Below are 18,802 nucleotides of genomic sequence, written 5' to 3'. Positions count from 1 at the left end.
TGACAGGTGTCCAGTGCCTGTGCGAAGGAGACCGCTGGACGGACGGACAAGGTCGGGACCAAAGGGCCAAGGCTGGACCGATGGGCGAGAGAGGGGCCAAGCGGAATAGGCGCTTTCCTCCCCGGAATGTCAAAGGGGTGGATATTTCTGTTTGTCTGACGTTTTATTTTGACCTAATTCCACACCTATAGAAAAATGTCAAGAAGTGTACAAAGGATTCCCATGTATTCTCCACCAGATTCCCCGACTGTTAGGAATGATGATGTCAGCCACAGCAGCAATATTTATAATAGATTTAGAAACGAAATGTCCAATGGGAAAATAAATTATGTAGGCAATCACATGTAAAATAAGCTTATAATATATATTTTAGTTGGCTGCCTACTATAAGAAAGAGCTTCCCTTCTCCCCCATTTACTTATTTACATCAGTGTTGACTCAGATTCTTTATTCAAGGTTATAATCCATAATTATTATTATTCATTTTGAATCTCAAATTGGCCCAGCTTGGGGCGGGGTCATTTGAAGGTTTCAATGAGGAGAATAAGAAACTTCCTTCTGCTCCCCCTTTGTAAGCGCGAAGTCAAGTCCAGGGGAGGTCCGGGGTTCCCAATGAAAGCCCGCACCCTCTAGTCCAGCGGTTCTCAACCTGTGGGTCGCGACCGGGGGTCGAACGACCCTTTCACAGGGGTCGCCCAAGACCATCGGAAAACACACATATAATTACATATTGTTTTTTTTTTTTTTTTTTTTTTTTTTTTTTTTTATTTTCCTCTTAAAGTATTACAAAGGGTATTACATAAGTATCCTTTTTCCCCCCCCCCGCCCTTGACAAACCACTACCCTCCCTTACCCCCCAGTGTCTTATGTCCATTAGTTATGCTTATATGCATGCATACAAGTCCTTCGGTTGATCTCTTACTCCCCTCCCTCCTGCCCCCCAACTCTCTCTGGCCTTCCCACTGCAGTTTGACAATCAGTTTGAGGCAGCTCTGCCTCTGTATCTATTATTGTTCAAAAGTTTGTAATGGTCTTTAATTACATATTGTTTTTGTGATTCATCACTATGCTTTCATTATGTTCAATTGGTAACAATGGAAATACATCCTGCATATCAGATATTTACATTATGATTCATAACAGTAGCAAAATTACAGTTATGAAGTAGCAACAAAAAATAATTTTATGGTTGGGGGTCACCACAACATGAGGAACTGTATTAAAGGGTCGCGGCATTAGGAAGGTTGAGAACCACTGCTCTAGTCTGAGACCTGCCGGACCCCCAGTCGGAGCCGCAGGTCCTACCGAGGCTCCGCCCAGACGCCGCCACCCAATCCCGGGCTTTCCCCGCCTCCTTCGCGAGCCCTGGCCCCGCCCCCCGCGCCGATTGGTTGGGCTGCCCGCTCCGCGCAGCGCACGGAAGACCCGGAGAAGCGGAATTCTTGTGCCCCGATGGGCTCTGCTGCGCGGGCTCCCCGGGAGCTCGCCTAGGCGTTCTCCGAGGCCGGCCCCCCCAGCCCCGCGTCGGGGTGACGCGCGCTCCCCACCACCCGCGGGACGGCGCGCGGGCGCGGGGCTCGCCCCCGAGAGGGCATGTGGGGGCGGGGACCCGGAGCTCGTGTTGCGCTGGCCGGAGGGGCCTGGGCCGCAAGGTGGACGCCGTGACTGCAGCGGCCGAGGCCAGAGGACCTGCCGCGGCTCGGTCCCGGAGAAGGAGGGCCCCGCTGCCGTCGCCACCCGGCCGGTGCCCGGTGAGGACGGGTACCAGCGGGTCGGGAGGGTCGGCGGTCCCCGGCGCGGGCGCGCCTCTCCCGGCGGTCCCAGGGGTTGCTGCTGCTGGGAGGAGGGGGGTCCCCAGGCTTTGGGTACCGGCGCCTAGGCCGCCTCCTTGTCCTTCACCCGGGATTCGCCTCTTTTCTCCTCGTCCCTCCTCCCCCAACACACCCCACCCTGGGACTGAGCCCTGACACCCCAAATCAGAGAGCCCCACATTTGCCGGTCGCCCCCGGCGGTGTCCACCCCGCCGCGCACTGCCTCCATCCTGGCACCCATCTTTGCGGCTCTGGAGGTGCCAGTGAGTGACCTTGCACTTTTGCTGTTGTTGCATCCCTCCGTCCACGTTTGCTTATGTCGATTGTCCACTGTGGCTTTCAAGTTCTTTCCAACTGACACCGAGAAATATATTTTACATGCAGACCCTGTGCCTGTAGATGTAGATTAATGAAAGATTACTTTAAAGGGAGATATTCCCCTACCCTAACTGCACATTCCATTCCGTTCTATTCTATTCTGTTCTTTCCATTCCAGAAAACTATTGCTAACCCATGAAATTGATTTCAGGACCTAATCCGTGTGACCATAGTTCAAAATGCTTGCCTTCACCATCGGTCTTTCGCTTCCGTTACTCCTTGCCTTTGGACTCGGATGCTGAGCTCCAATAATTAGAGAATCACGTGAAACCTTATTATTTTGACATTTCTGGTTCTCAAGGCCAAAACCATTTCCAGGACTTGATTTGGATTTTCTGGCTTGACTCAATCAGGTTTCTCTTGTTCCTCTTCCAAATGCCCTTAGATGGGGGGAAGAGATAGTGTGTGAGGTTGGTGCTAGATTGTGGGGCTTTTGTAACAGAGACAGGTGATTTTTACTGGAGAGAGAAATGATTAAAGTTGAACTTTAGGAAGATTAACCAGTCAGCACTGCATTGCGTAGGGAGAATTGGAAGGACCGGGAGGAGCTAGAGGGGAAGACCATTAGGGCAGTGGTGGGGATTGAAGTCCTGAGAAGGCATGGAAGGTGGCAGGCTCCGGTGTAGAGAGAATGAGATTTGAGGACACCTTAGGCCTGGTAAGGGAGGAGTAAAACTAGCTAAGATTCTGATGGGGGTTGGGGGCAGGGAGACCGTTGGCTGTAATCGCTCTTTCTATAGGGCAGCTCTAAGTCGTTTTGGAGCAGTGGTTCCCAGGGGACATTTACAGTGCTGGTTGTGGGGACTTGGGAGATGCTCCTGACATCTAGCAGGCAGAGGCCTGGATGCTTGTTAAATATCCTTCATTGCACAGGACAGCTCCCACCACAAAGAATTATCTGGTGCAAAATACAGGGGTGCTGAGTTTGAGCAGCCCTGCCTTAGAAGAGCAGTTCTTAATCTTTTTTTATTTTTAATAGTCTATTTTTTCCTTTAGTATTTTTTTAAAATATATTTTATTGATTTTTTACAGAGAGGAAGGGAGAGGGACAGAGAGTTAGAAACATTGATGAGAGAGAAACATCCATCAGCTGCCTCCTGAGCACCCCCTACTGGGGATGTGCCCGCAACCAAGGTACATGCTCTTGACTGGAATCGAACCTGGGACCCTTCGGTCTGCAAGCCAGTGCTCTATCCTCTGAGCCAAACCGGTCAGGGCAACAGTTCTTAATCTTGATCACTGCCACCTTCCAGCTCTCCCAAGTATAATGCCTATGTATACCGAGAGTGGTGCATATAGTCATAGGAGGGTTCTTGGGCCAGCCAGCGTGCACCTGTAACCTACAAAGCTCATTAGTAGCGGAAGGTGGGAGGACAGCAATTGGAATCTCCCAGGAGCTTTTTAAAACAATTGATTTTAGAGAGAGGAAAGGAAAGAGAGAGAAACATTGATTCATTGTCCCACTTATGTATTCACTGCTTGATTCTAGTATGTGCCCTGACTTGGGATCGAACCCAAAACCTTGGCCTATCAGGATGATGCTCTAATCAACTGAGTGACCTTGCCAGGGCTCGTCCAGGAGCTTTTTCAAACATCATGAACTTCTCTCTTCCCTTTCTACCCTTCAGGACCCCTATTGGGGCCTGTACAAAGAATTCCTTGTTCTTGTGCGGTGATTTACAGTTTATAGAAGAATTTGACATACCATATCTCATCTGCCACTTTTCCTGTTTCACAGGTGAAACCAGCTCAGAGAATTGGTGGGATTTGCCCCAGGTCTCCCACCCAGCAAGCCAGTGCCAAGGACCTCGGTATTGGCACCTGAGGATGGTGGTTGTCGCTTTCTTGTATGAAGGTAATTCTGTTGATCCACTATCAACTGCTGAGCCAGGCTCTGCCTTTCCAGATCTTACTGATTAGGGCTTGGACCCAGGGATGTCTCCTCGGTGTTGGGTTTACACTGAGCCCTTTGTAACCACCAGCAGGACAGCATTATCAAAGCAGACAGTCGGAATACTGCCCTCAGATTGCTCTGTACCTCAGTTTTGGGGGAGGGGAGAGAGGATAAGAGAGTGATCAACCATAAATTGTGAAGCTCTTGAACTTTCCATTTACATCTGCCTGACTTAAAAACATCCCAGACACTCAAGAAATCCTTATTGAGTAAAAATTAAATACTACAAAATAATTATTAGGGCCCAAGTATTTACCTCAACAATGACTATCCAAAGTTAAAAAAAATGTGAGTCCAGCCCTCACCGGTTTGGCTCAGTGGATAGAGCATCGGCCTGTGGACTCAAGGGTCCCAGGTTCGATTCCGGTCAAGGGCATGTACCTTGGTTGCGGGCACATACCCAGTAGGGAGTGTGCAGGAGGCAGCTGATCGATGTTTTTCTCTCATCAATGTTTCTAACTCTCTATCCCTCTCCCTTCCTCTCTGTAAAAAATCAATAAAATATATTTTAAAAAATGTGAGTCCACTAGGATAAATATACATCTGTATAACAAATAAAAGTTTTATGTGATAATACTCACTTTTATTACATGCAGTAGAGACTGGTACAGCCGATGTAATTTTTTAAATTGCTGACTGGAACTCAAAGATGTTAGGACCAATGACCAGGGCAATCTAAAAAAGCAGAGCTTTAGACCAAAACAAAGGAAATAAAATTCATGATTTCATACAGATATGAAATGAACACATGTGAAAGCTTTTACTCAACTCATGAATCAAGGAACCAGTAAGATCTTATAGCCAGTTTGCAAGAGAACCCAAGGAAGATTCTAGAAGACTACAGATCAGGAATATTGAAATGAATGTGCAGATGGAGACAAAACTGGTTTCTTCCATAGTCAGAAGAATCATTTACATGTCCATATTTATTTACGTGGAGAGAGGGGATTTTTTGTCTATAGACTATCAGTTCCTAGTTCTCATCATTCTCTATAATGTATAGAGTTGTAAAAATAGCTCAAAGGTACTGAAAGGCTAGATTTATATAACCCAAAAGGGTGTGTTCTAGACAATGCATAGTTTCCCATTGAAGAACAAATTTTCCCTACAGTCTCATAACCTCAATGAAAGATGTTTTTGATAATGAAATAAGGCTGGTCTCATTAGCTTTGCCTTGATTATTTGCCTAGGTGCAGTAAGTGTGTTAATTTACCATATAGGCTTTCTTGAGTTTGCTTTGCTGGAAATCTTCATAAGGAGCCTCAGATTGAATTTTTAAAAATCTGATATTTGCTCTCCTGAGTCATGGAAGCCATTCCCAGGAAGCTCTCTCCACAGTAGGTTTTACCTGAACTACTTATAAATTTGCTCAAGTTCCTCTCCTCTTCAGGTCCCCACAATACCCCAAAGTATCTGAAACTTGTTAAAGTGTTAAAGGATCATTTTTTAAAAGATGAAATCATGGCTCTCCCACTGATATAAAGTAAACAGATATTAATGATTTTATTTAAAACATTAATGAGGAAACCTGTATAGTATGACATATTTTTAATGTTTTTTATTGATTTTAGAGAGAGAGCAAGGGTGAGGGTTAGAGATAGAAAAATTGATGAGAGAAACATTGATTGGCTGCTGCCTGCACACCCCCCCACTGGGGAATTGAGCCCTCAACCTGGGCATGTGCCCTGACTGGGAATCGAACCACTGATCTCTTGGTTCATGGGTCGACACTCAACCACTGAGCCACACTGGCTGGGCCAGTGTGACAGATTTAAATGAGGTAATGTATGTAAAACATTTCCTGTGGTGCCCGGCAGAAATAAAACCTCAGGTCTTTCTTAAGTTGGTCACTTAGCTATAGACCACTTACTTCTCAAGGGCATCTGTACCATTGTGTCTGAAAGCACAGTCTACAATCTACTAGTACTTGTTCAAAATCCAGATTCTTGAACCCCTCTCCAAAATTTTGGGTGTGGAATCTAAGCACCTGCATATTTTTTTTTTTCTTTTTGAGAGGAGGGAGAGAGAGAGAGAAACATCAGGTAGTTGCCTCCTGCACTCTTCACAACCTGGGATTGAATCCACAACCTGGGTATATGCCTGGACCAGGAATTGAACCTGGGACCTTTTGGTGTATGGGAAGATGCTTCAACCAACTGAGCCACACTGACCACCTGCATTGTTATCAGGAGCCCTGAGTAATTCTTATGGAGACAAGAATTACACATACAAATAATTTTTAAAAGTTTTATGTAAGCTATACTTAGCTTCATAATGTGGATGTTCTCTTTCTATTCTGTTTCATTTTTAAAAAATTAAATCTTTATTGTTGAAAGTATTACATATGTCCCCTTTTTGCCTCCATTGACCCCTTCTAGCCTGCCCCCACCCCAGGCCTTCACCACCCTATTGTCTGTGGGTGGTGCATACAAGTTCCATATGCATACAAGTTCTTTGGTTAATCTCTTCCCACCCACCCACTGCCTTCCCTCTGAGATCCCGCAGTCTGTTCTCTGCTTCTATGTCTCTGGATCTATTTTGTTCTTCAGTTTATTTTGTTCATTAGATGCCACATATGAGTGAGATCATGTGATACTTGTCTTTCTCTGACTGGCTTATTTTGCTTAGCATAATACTTTCCCAGTCCCTCCATACTGTCTCAAAGGGTAAGAGATCCTTTTTTTTCACTGCTGCATAGTATTCCATGGTGTAACTGTACCACAGCTTTTTTATCTACTCATCTGCTGATGGACACTTGGGCTATTTCCAGATCTTAGCTATTATAAATTGCATTGCTATAAACATAAGGGTGCATACGTTCTGTCTGATTGGTATTTTGGGTTTCTTAGGATGTATTGCTAGAAGTGGGATCACTGGGTCAAATGGCAGTGATTTTTTTTTTTTTTTTTTCATGAAACTCCATACTGTTTTCCATAATGGCTGCACCAGTCTGTATTCCCACCAGCAGTGTACTAGGGTTCCCTTTTCTCCACATCCTTGCCAGCACTTGTCATTTGTTGATGGTAGCCATTCTGACTGGAGTGAGGTGATACCTCATTGTCCTTTTAATTTGCATCTCTCTGATAATCAGTGACTTTGAGCATTTTTTCATATGCCTCTTGGGCATCTATATGTCCATTTTGGAGAAGTGTCTTTTTAGGTCTTTTGCCCATTTTTAAAAATATATGTATTTATTGAATTCAGAGAGGAAGGGAGAGGGAGAGAGATATAGAAACATCAATGATGAGATGATGCATGCCCCCTACTGGGAATCGAGCCCACAGCCCAGGCATGTGCCCTTGACCAGAATCGAACCTGGGACCCTTCAGTCCACAGGTTGATGCTCTATCCACTGAGCCAAACCAGCTAGGGCTGCCCTTTTTTTAATCGGATTGTTTGTCTTCCTTTTGTTAAGTTGTATGAGTTCCTTATATATTTTGGATATTAAACCTTTATCAGATGTATCATTGCCAAGTATGTTCTCCCATACAGCGGGCTCCCTTTTCGTTTTGTTGTTCAGAAGCTTTTTATTTTGATGTGGTCCCATTTGTTTATTTTCTCCTTAGTTTCCATTGCCGTAGGAGATGTATCTGTAAATATATTGCTACAAGAGATATTGGAGATTTTGCTGCCTATGGTTTCTTCTAGGTTTTTTATGGTTTCACAGTGTTCATTTAAGTCTTTTATCCATTTTGAGTTTATTCTTGTGTATGGTGTTAAGTTGGTCTAGTTTCTTTCTTTTTTTGGCATGTATCTGTCCAGTTTTTCGAACCCCATTTATTGAAGAGACTATCTTGACTCCATTGTATGTTCTTGCCTCTTTGTCAAATATTAATTGAGCATGATGGCTTAGGTCAATTTCTGGGGTCTCTGTTTTTTTCCATTGATTTATATGACTGGTCTTGTGCCAGTAGCAGTGGCTTTGTAGTGTAACTTGATATCTGGTATTGTGATCCCTCCAACTTTGTTCTTTCTCAAGATTGCTGCGTCTATTAGGGGTCTTTTTTGGTTCCATATAAATTTTTGGAGTATTCTAGATCTGTGAAATATGCTGTTGGTATTTTAATAGGGATTGCACTGAATCTGTAGATTGCCTTGGGTAGTATGGACATTTTAATGATGTTAATTCTACCGGTCCACGAACACCGTATATTCTTCCATATGTTTATGTCTTCCTCTATCTCTTTTTTCAACGTCCTGTAGTTTTCCAAGTACAAGTCTTTTACCTCCTTGGTTAAGTTTATTTCTAAGTATCTTAATTTTTTTATTACATTGGTAAATGGGATTGTTTGCTTAGTTTCTTTTTCTGAGAATTCATTATTGGTGTATAAAAATGCCATCGATTTCTGGGTGTTAATTTTGTATCCTGCTACATTGCTGAATTCCTTTACTAAATCTAGTACTTTTTTGGTGGAGTCTTTAGGATTTTCTATGTACAATATTATGTCATCTGTGAATAATAACAGTTTTACTTCCTCCTTTACATCTAATTTGGATGTCTTTTATTTCTTCTTATCTGATCGCTGTGGTTAGGACTTCCAGTACTATATTGACTAAGAGTGGTGAAAGTAGACATCCCTGTCTTGTTCCTGTTCTTAGGGAAAATGGTTTTAGTTTTGCCCATTGAGTATGATGTTCGCTGTAGGTTTGTCATGTATGGCCTTTATCGTGTTGAGATATGATCCCTCTATTTCCACTTTGCTGAGAGTTTTTATCAAAAATGGATGCTGGATTTTGTCTAATGCTTTTTCTGCGTCTATTGATATGATCATGTGATTTTTTTCTTTCAGTTTGTTTAAGTGAGGTATCACATTTATTGATTTGCAAATTATTGTACCAGCCTTGCATCCCTGGAATAAATTCCACTTGGCAATGGTGTATGATCTTTTTAATATATTGCTGGATCCAATTTGCTAATATTTCGCTGAGGATTTTAGCATCTATGTTCATCAGAGATATTGGCCTGTAATTCTATTTCTTTGTAGTGTCTTTTTTTTAAAATGTATTTTTATTGATTTCAGAGAGGAAGGGAGAGGGCGAGACAGATAGAAATATCAATGATGAGAAAGAATCATTGATCAGCCGCCTCCTGCACGTCCCCTACCGGGGATTGAGCCCACAACCTGGGCATGTGCCCTTGACTAGAATTGAACCCAGGACCCTTCAGTCCACAGGCCAACACTCTATCCACTGAGTCAAACCAGACAGGTCTTTGTAGTGTCTTTATCTGGTTTTGGAATTAGGATAATGCTGGCCTCATAAAAAGAGCTTGGAAATGTTCTTTCCTCTTGGATTTTTTGGAATCATTTGAGGAGTATAGGTGTTAGTTCTTTGAATGTTTGGTAAAACTTCCCTGTGAAGCTGTCCGGACAATGGCTTTTGTTTGCTGGGGTTATTTTTATTTTTATTTTTTTTACTGCTTCCATTTCATCAGTCGTTATTAGCCTATTCAGGTTTTCTGATTCTTCCTGATTCAGTTCTGGGAAATTGTATTTTTCTAGGAATTTGTTCATTTCATTCACGTTGTCCAGCTGTTGGCATATAGTTAGTTGTTCATAGTATTTTCTTACAATCCTTTGTATTTCTGTGGTGTCAGTGATTACTTCTCCACTTTTGTGTCTGATTTTATTCATTTGGGTCCTCTCTCTTTGTTACTGGATGAGTCTGGCTAATGGTTCATCAATCTTGTTTATCTTTTCAAAGAATCAGCTCTTGGTTTCATTGATTTGTTTTTAGTCTCTATGTCATTTATTTCTGCTCTAATCTTCATTATTTCCTTCTTTCTACTTACTCTGGTCTTTTCTTATTTTTCTCTTTCTAATTCATTAAGTTGTAGGGTTAAATCATTTATTATTAATTTTTCTTATTTTTTGAGCTATGCCTGTAGTGCTATAAACTTCCCTCTCAGGACTGCTTTGCTGTGTCCCAGAGATTCTGGACTGTGTGTGTTCATTTTCACTTGTTTCCAGGAAGTTTTTTATTTATTTCTTGCGCTCAATGGTAACCCATTCATTGTTAAATAACATGCTATTTAATTTAGCCTCCATGTGTTTGAATATTTTTGAGTGTTTTTACTGTAGTTGATTTCTAATTTCATTCTACTGTGATCTGAGAAGATGCTTGATATGATTTCAATCTTCTTGAACTTGGAGAGACTTGTTTTGTGTCCCAACATGTGGTCTATCTTTGAGAATGACCTATGTGCACTAGAGAAATAGGTATATTCTACAGCTTTGTGGTGAAATGTTCTATAAATATCAATTAAATATCCATCTAATCCAGTGTGTCATTTAGAGTCACTGTTTGCTTGTTAATTTTTTTCTCTGGAATATCTATCCAGTGATGTCAGCGGGGTGTTTAAAGTCCCCTACTATGACTGTATTGTTGTCTATCTCTCCCTTAAAGTCCTCTAGAAGTTTTTAAAATATATTTAGGTGCTCCTTTGTTGGGTGCATATATGTTTACCTGGGTTATATCCTCTTGCTGGATTGATCCCTTTGGTATTATGTAGTGACCTTTGTTGTCTCTTGTGATGGCCTTCATTTTGAAGTCTGTTTTGTCAGATCTGAGTATAGCTACCACAGCTTTTTTTGGTTTCCATTTACATGGGAAATTTTTTTCCATCCTTTCACTCTCATCCTGTGTGAGTCTTTTGTTTTGAGGCGGGTCTCTTGTAGACAGCGTATAATTGAGTCATGTTTTTGTATTCATTCAGCTACCCTATGTCTTTTGATTGGAGCATTTAATCCATTTATTTACCTTTAAGGTTATTATTAAAAGGTACTTATTTATTGCCATTTTAATTCTGTATGTCCATGTTTCTCTCTCTTCCTGTTTTTTTCTCATTACAGCTGTCCCTTTAGCATTTCTTGAAGTGCTGGTTTGGTGGTGATAAACTCTTAGTAATCTTGGTTTCAGATCCTTGCTTTTCATTACTTTGAATAACTCATGCCATTCCCTTCTGGCCTGTAGGTTTTCTGATGAGAAATCAGCTGACAGCCTTAGGGGAACTCCTTTGTAGGTAACAAATTGCTTTTCTCTTGCTGCCTTTAAGATTCTCTCTTTGTCTAATTTTTGGCATTTTAATTATAATATATCTGGGCATGGGCCTGTTTGGGTTCTTCTTTTACATATATTTTTATTGCTTTCAGAGAGGAAGGGAGAGGGAGAGAGAGAGAGAGAAACATCAATGATGAGAGAGAATCATTGATTGGCTGTCTCTTGCACGCCCCCAACTGGGGATCAAGCCTGCAACCCGAGCATGTGCCCTTGGCTGGAATCGAACCTGGGACCCTTCAATCCACAGGCCGATGCTCTATCCACTGAACCAAATGGGCTAGGGCTGTTTGGGTTCTTCTTGTTTGGGACTCTGTGCCTCATTGGACTTGTGTGATTTTTTTTCCTTCACCAGGTTAGGGAACTTTTCTGCCATTATTTCTTCAAACATGCTCACTTTGTTCCCCTTCTGGCACTCTCATTATGAGACTGTTGTTACGTTTCATGTTGTCCCATAGCTCCCTTAAGCTGTCCTATTTTTCATTTTTTTTCTTTTTGGTTTCTCTGAGTAATTTTTTTCTACCCTGTCTTCTGATTCACGGATCTGATCCTCAGCTTCCCCTAATTTGCTGTGCATTCCTTCCAATGTGTTCTTTATTAGTGCTGTGTCATTCTTTATTTCCAACTTGTCTTTTTTCATAGTTACTATATCTTTTCTCATGCTTTTGAGCATCTTTTCCATCATTATTCTGAACTCTATATCAGATAAATTTCTTTTTTTTTTTTTTAATATATTTTATTGATTTTTTACAGAAAGGAAGGGAGAGAGACAGAGAGTTAGAAACATCGATGAGAGAGGAACATCGACCAGCTGCCTCCTGCACACCTCCCACTGGGGATGTGCCCGCAACCCAGGTACATGCCCTTGACAGGAATCGAACCTGGGACCCTTCAGTCCGCAGGCTGACACTCTATCCACTGAGCCAAACCGGTCTCGGCTCCGATAAATTTCTTAATTCCATTTTGTTTAGCTCTTCTTCTGGAGAATTCTCTTGTTCTTTCATTTGGGAGTTGTTTTTTTTGTCTCCCCATTTTGGCTGCCTGTTTGTGTTTGTGTTTATGTATTAGATATATCTGTTATGACTCCTCATCTCTAGTGCAGGACAATGTCAGATGCTATTTCTGACTGGCCCTGAATCTCCTGTTTAGAGTACAGCAATCCACAGCTTGTGGCTTGCTCTGCTGGGACTGGTTGTCTTTGTAAAGGACCAAGATGTGCACCAGGGTCTGCTTTTCCTAGCCCCGGGCCCAAAAGGAGATCAGGCAAAGACTCAAAGCTTCCAGAGACCTGCCTCTGCCTGTAGTCTGCTTGTATTCAGGTTTGATTAGCTTCAGGCTATATTGATCGAAGGGTGGGGCAAGAGATCTTCCAACAGGGTGGGGCAACTGCCTTCCCCCCAGGCAAAAACTGCCTGCATAGCAAAGGTCTGTGGAAAAAGATGTCCTCTGCAGCGTGAGGGAATGACTCAGTGCAAGAAATCGGGGTGGCTGCCTTACAAGCTCCAGCCCCAGAACCCCCAACATTGACTGTCCTCACACAGCTCCAGTCCACTCTGCCTTCCCTCTGCCAAAGCCCAAGGTGAGTGGCTGCACATGAAATTTTGTGCATTGGCCCTTTAAGGGGGTGCCTGCATTTCCAGCGATCTCTGGATGGTGAGCAGCAACCCTGCTGCTTTTCACAACCAGATGTTCTGTGGGCACCTTTCTAAGTTCTGGTGCTCTGGGCTGGGAAGTCCAGCTTGGGGTTTAGACCCCAGAGTTTTCCATGGGAACCCCCCACAGCTGAGATATCCCTCCGGACCTCCAGCTGCTGTCGTGGAAGCCTGGCCAGCCCTTTGGCATCTCTGCACTCCCTACCAGTCTCTATGCAGTTTTTCACTTTGCACCCTTGGTCGTCAGGATTCTCTCCAGCTAGTCTTCAGCTGATTTTTCAGGGTGGTTTTTCTGTATTTTAGTTGTATTTCCAGTTTGGTCCTAGGGGTGTCAGTATAGCTTCCACTTACTCCACTGCCACTTTTAAGACCTCTATTTCATTCATTCATTCATTTATTCATTTATTTATTTATTTATTTTTAAAAATGTATATTCTTATTGATTTCAGAGAGGAAGGGAGAGGGAGAGAGAGAGATAGAAACATTAATGATGAGAGAGAGTCATTGATCAGCTGCCTCCTGCATTCCCCACACTGGGGTTCGAGTCCGTAGCCCAGGCATGTGCCCTGACTGGAAATTGAACTGTAACCTCCTGGTTCATAGGTCGATGCTCAACCCCTGAGCCACATCGGCTGGGCAGTCTTTATTTTCTTGTATGACATAGGAATGCTCCCTTTAAATTACCAATTAAAGAAATACAGCTTATCTTTAGAGCATTTAATACTTTTCCACTGTAAAAAGAGTTCATGTACATTGCAAACAATTTTGAAATGTAAGGAAAAATAAATCGCTATTCTTACTACTTTTAACATTTTGAGATATTTTTCCAGTTATTTAAGGTATTTTTTTTTTAAGTTATGAGTAAATAAGCTAAAATTAGTCAATAAATAAAAAATATGACTGGAATTAAGAAGAGATGGAAGAAAAGTGGATTGAAAGCTAGATGTAATGTCATTGTCCAAATAATACTGTGGTCTTTTTAAAAAAAAAAAAAAAAAAAACCCTTAGCTTGGAAAAAATAGTTTTTGTTGAACTTGTTAATTGGATTTTGCTTTCTAACTAATAAATTTTTCATATAAACATTTTAGAAATTCTTCTTGGATTATTTTTGTAACACGTTGAAACTCCCAAATTCTTGTTTTGGAAACGCTATGCCATGCATCTAATTTTTATCAAGAATGTGGTATAGTACTTTCATTTTTAAGAAGTAACATTGCCATCTTGTGGTTTTCCAGAGTATTGTTGTTGAGGATTTAGATTTTGTTTTCATAACTGTTATGGGCCTAGGTTACATAATACTTTAGGATTCCATCTGGTCTGCAGGTGAGGGCTTCCCACTCTAATGTGGAGTAAAATAGCAAACAACATGTAGGACACAATGTGTGTGCAACAGAAAATAAAGTGTTAAAGGTACAAATACAAGAGTAAATAGCTGTGCATTCGAGTGGCAGGTTATGGGTGATTTACTACTATTTTGTTCAGATATTAGCAACGTACAAAATATCTCATTACGTAATCCACTGCCCCTCTCCTTTGATGAAGAAACCAAGCCCAGGAGTGAGAAATCTGTTTATGATGTACAAAACTGGTTTTTATTCAAGTGCCTCTGGGGACCTGAGTCATAGCTATAAGGATTTTTTTTAGACAACTTTCTTTGGATATGCTTTATATACCATACAGTTCCCCCATCTGAAGTGTGCAATTCAATGTTTTGAGTGTGTTCACAGTGGTGTGGAGTACAACCATCACCACAATCCATTTTACATTTTCATTCCCCACAAAAGAACCCCCACACTCCTTAGCATCACTCCCTGATTCCTGCCCTATGTTCTATGAAACCACTAATCTGCTTTCTGTCTCTATGGATTTGCCTCTTCTGGACATTTCATATGAATGAATCACCCAATATGTGACCTTTTGTGTCTGGCTTTTTTCACTGAGCATCATGTTTTCAAGGTTCATCCACATGGTCATACGTGTCAGGACTGTATTCCTTTATTGCTGAATAAATTCCATCATACAGATAGACCACATACAGGCATGAGCAAGTGTTTCAGAGAGAGAACATGGTTTATGGATGGAGCGAGCCAGTGCTGATCCTGCATGGTGACCAAAGAGGAGAATGGTGTCTGCAGAGTTAAGGGGCAGCTGCCAGATGACCAGGGTGAAAAGGAAGGGGTATGTGCTGTTCTTGCAAAATTAAATCATTAATTTTGATCAATGTTTTAAGGAGGGGGTTTTGTTAGGTTTTGTTTTAGGACACAGGAGCCCTAAAAACTTTGATCACCCAAATGGAAAGAACCAGCAGAGACACAGATTTGGTGACCAGAGAGAGCAGGACATGAATGGTGGAGAAAGGGCCTCCCGGGGCGAAGGGAGATGTGCCCAAGGAAATGGATGGAGACACTTCCTTTTCTAAATCAGGATAAAATATGTGCATCCTCTTTATCCAGAAAGTGAGGAGTGACAAGAGCTTGTGAAGATATCTATCCCAAATGGATAAATTGTGAAACAGATAAAGTTGTAAAATTCTGAATCATGGAGGGATTCCTTTATTTAATCAGATGTTAGGTAAATGGGGCATCACTACATATAATTTGTTACAGATTTTTGGGGGGGGGGGCATGTGTGGTAAAATATACACAAAAAATATTACAACTTAAATCATTTTAAAGTGTACAGTTCAGTGGCATTAAGTACTTCACAGTGTTGTGCAACCAGAGCCACCATCTATCTTTTTATCTTCCCAAATATCATCCGGTATCCATTACACAACACTCCCATCCACTACCCCTCAGCCCCTGTCAACCACCATTTGAATTTCTCTCTCTCTTTTTTTTTCTTAGTTGATGTAGTTAATTTACCTAAATATAATTATTTGTCTTCTGGTTTGTTGAAGCAGTAAGTCAGACAACATTTGCCACAATCATGTCTGTCAGAGAGGCTGGCCATAAAAACTCCTAGCAAACGTGTCTGATTTTGCCATTCTTGTCCACTGTAGTATTTCAGGGCAGCCAGCTTAACCTTTTTCTTACACTTACTCTTCCTGGGGGTGGGGTAAGACTTCTTCCTTTTCTAAGCAGCACAGTAAAGTCTCAACACAAGGTGAAGAGTGGACTCTTTTTGAATGTTGTAGTCAAAGAACGTCCGTCTTCCAGTTGCTTGCCAGCAAAGATCAGTCTTTGCTGACCAGGAGGGATTCCTTCCTCATCCTCGTTCTTGGTCTTACATTTTCTGTTGTATCCAAGGGTTCAACCTCGAAAGTAATGGTCTTACCTGTTAGGATTTTCACAAAAATCTGCATATTGGAGAGGATTCCACCACAGATAACAGATCAGCATTTTACTTTCTGTCTCTATAAAATTTGATCACTCTAACTTCATCATATACCAGTAAGTGGAATCATATAATACTTTTCTTTTTTGACTGGCTTATTTCATATTAGATTTTTTCAATATGTAATTCTCATTTGCTATCCTTTATACTCAATATTTTTGTTCCTTTCACGGGATTACCAGCCCTTTAATGCCATCATCTGAGGGATTTAACATTTGTGTAGCATGGCACCTGGAGTTCAAAAGCACTTTGATGTTAGATATTTCAGAGCCATTAGTATTATTCCATTCATCAAAAAGCCCAAACCCACGAGGTTCAGTCATTGCCAAGAACTGCTGTGTAATAAAAGATCTCTGATCTTACTAGCTTAAATAACAGTAGTTTATTGTTGATCAGGTAACAGATGAAACTGTAAAATTCTAATCATGGGGTGGCTGGGCTGGGCCTCTACTGGTTTTCTCAGGCACCTTCATGTGACTGTACCCAGCTGGAGGGTGGGCTCGGCTGAACGGTGCCGGATGGTCTTCCTCCATTCCTGGCAGTGCCCCTGTCCCCTGCATGTGGCCTCTCCCACAGCTTCCTTCCCCACTGGCCGCAGGGCCATGGCCTGGGCGGGCAAGGGTTTCCACCCCGCACAGTGAGTTCCTGGCACACTCAGGTTACACAGCGAGGATCAATCTGGGCTGCAGGCCAGTCCAGATTCAAGACCACAGTGCAAAGGGCCTGCATAACTTTGCAGGAGAATTTGTGGTCATTAAACAGTCTACAATTTAAGGGCCTTTAATGGTTGAGAATGGGAACTTTCTATCAATCAAATCTAAATTCTAGTCCATTGAGGCCTTTCCACAGCCTATGGTCAGCCATAGTTCAAGGTCTTTTGTTTTCCATTTCCTTTGAGACACAAGGGTCCTGAATTTAAACAGCAATTTGAGTTGAGAGGATTGCAGTGTCTCCTGACTCGGGCTCCATGACAACGCGCACAGTTCCACAGGAACTCGGGGCCTTTGCTAGCTGACCCCTGTTGGTCTTTGTTGGTCATGTCCACCCAGCTGACCTGGAGGAGGCGGGGCTCCGGCGCCTGATCCTCTGAGGCCAAGGCGGTTGGTGTGGGCGGGTCCCTGCAGCCTTCACTCCGGTCCAGCTGCCTGGCGGGACCGACTGTAGGAATGTGCATGCTGGCCGGGCAGTGACCGCACCGATTTGGGTGGCCTGTGTGTCTGAAAGGCCTGTGAAAGGGAGGGCCAGCTGCTCTGCGCTGTTTCATCCTGTGGTGGAGGCCATAGGGGAGGCGGGAGCGCGGGCAGCTCACGGGCACGGGGAGGACTTGGCGTTGGGGACCTGCCACTTGCGCTCAGGGACCGTTCAGAGACCCGGGAACTTGCTGGCCATAGGGGCGGACTGCACTGCGGGTGGAGGACTCCCGCTGGAGCCGATCATACGCAGCGGGCGGCCTGTAGGCGGGGCCTCAACTGCTACCCTTTCCTGCCCAGAGCCGCCCTGCCCAGGGAGGCGCGGGTGCGGGTGTGTCTTGCCACTGCCAGGCTGTGTTCCCCGGTCCCTGTCCCCCCCACCCCTCCAGCGCTTTGTGGGGCAGGATGGACGGGGCGGAGAAGGACCACACAGGAGAGCCAGAGATTGGCTTGTCTAGGAGGAGCTGGACCGGGGAGAGGGGAGAGGGAGGGTGACGCAGGTTAGGCAGGGACGCCTACCATCTGTCCTGGTACCTGGAGGATTTATTTTCGCTTTGCTGCTGCCCATGGCTGGGCAAGCATGTAGCACAGGGACTTGGAGGGAAGCCGTGGGGAATCAGGGGCTCTGGGCCCCCGCACTTGGGTTGACCCGGGCTTGGGGAGCTAAATGTGGGCACCAGCCCAGGAACCTCCTAGTAGGAAAGGGGACCAGGAGGAATTGGAACCACAGAGCTTGGGATGGGATGACGGCTCACCGTGGGGAAATGGAAATGTGAGGGGAGGCAGCAGTCTTGTTTCTGGACTGAGAAACGGAAAGACCCACGATGTGCCCACCACCCCAGCCCCCCAAGAAGACAGAAAGACCACCCCACACTGGTGTCCCTACCCCGGTCTCCAGGACACCCAGGTCCCCATAGTCCATTCTTTCTGCTTCTCCAGGCCAGAAGCCAGGGAGCCGTCAGTGACCGCGGATCCTCTGGACAGCTTCACAGCCCCGTCCCCTCCCAGCTGAGGCAGCGCCAGCACCAGCTCAAGCACAAGGTCACTGCCTTCATGGGGCCCTGGCACCTCCTGAGCTCTGGGTGGCCCCCGGCCTCCCGCCTGGGGTGGGCACAGGATCTAGTTGTGAGTCCACAGAGTCACGCCTCTCAGGGCCAGGAACTCTGTGGTCTGCAGAGTGTCAGGGTGAGAGGGCGCTGGGGATTCTGGGAAGGTCAGTGACCTGAGCTCATGTCCCCAGTGCTTGTCTCTGATGCTTGGTGCTCAGGAACGCCAGTGACTGTTATCCTGGACAAGGCACGCCAGGCACCATGTGGGGTGGGCTCCAGCTCGGCCTCAGCTGGCCTCCCAGCTCTGCCGCTTCATGGCTGTGCTGATCGCTCTGGGAGGCTCAGTGTCCTCTTCTGTAACCTGGGTCAGTGAGAA

At 43.9% G+C, this 18,802-nt stretch overlaps 1 protein-coding gene and 1 pseudogene across 3 annotated transcripts in view; one reads left to right on the top strand and one right to left on the bottom strand.

The window, feature by feature from the left end:
- Nucleotides 1–1,441: 1,441 nt before the first annotated feature.
- The window catches only part of FLYWCH1 (FLYWCH-type zinc finger 1), a 31,450-nt gene continuing 14,089 nt past the window's right edge, over nucleotides 1,442–18,802 (top strand). For 2 of the 3 annotated variants that reach the window (XM_070413196.1, XM_070413194.1), the window contains exons 1-3: nucleotides 1,442–1,751; nucleotides 3,928–4,044; nucleotides 18,317–18,418. The gene's annotated coding sequence lies outside the window, so the exon portion shown is untranslated. The remainder of the gene's footprint in view (nucleotides 1,752–3,927; nucleotides 4,045–18,316; nucleotides 18,419–18,802) is intronic. The other variant, XM_070413195.1, reaches the window with a different exon arrangement.
- LOC139009147 (ubiquitin-ribosomal protein eS31 fusion protein-like) lies at nucleotides 15,552–16,155 on the bottom strand (annotated as a pseudogene).

This window comes from Myotis yumanensis, unplaced genomic scaffold (genome assembly GCF_028538775.1).
Source record: "Myotis yumanensis isolate MYYU_CA2020_CCGP unplaced genomic scaffold, mMyoYum1.0.hap1 SCAF_4, whole genome shotgun sequence".
NCBI lineage: Eukaryota > Metazoa > Chordata > Mammalia > Chiroptera > Vespertilionidae > Myotis > Myotis yumanensis.
This window is presented reverse-complemented; position numbering and strand designations above follow the sequence as displayed.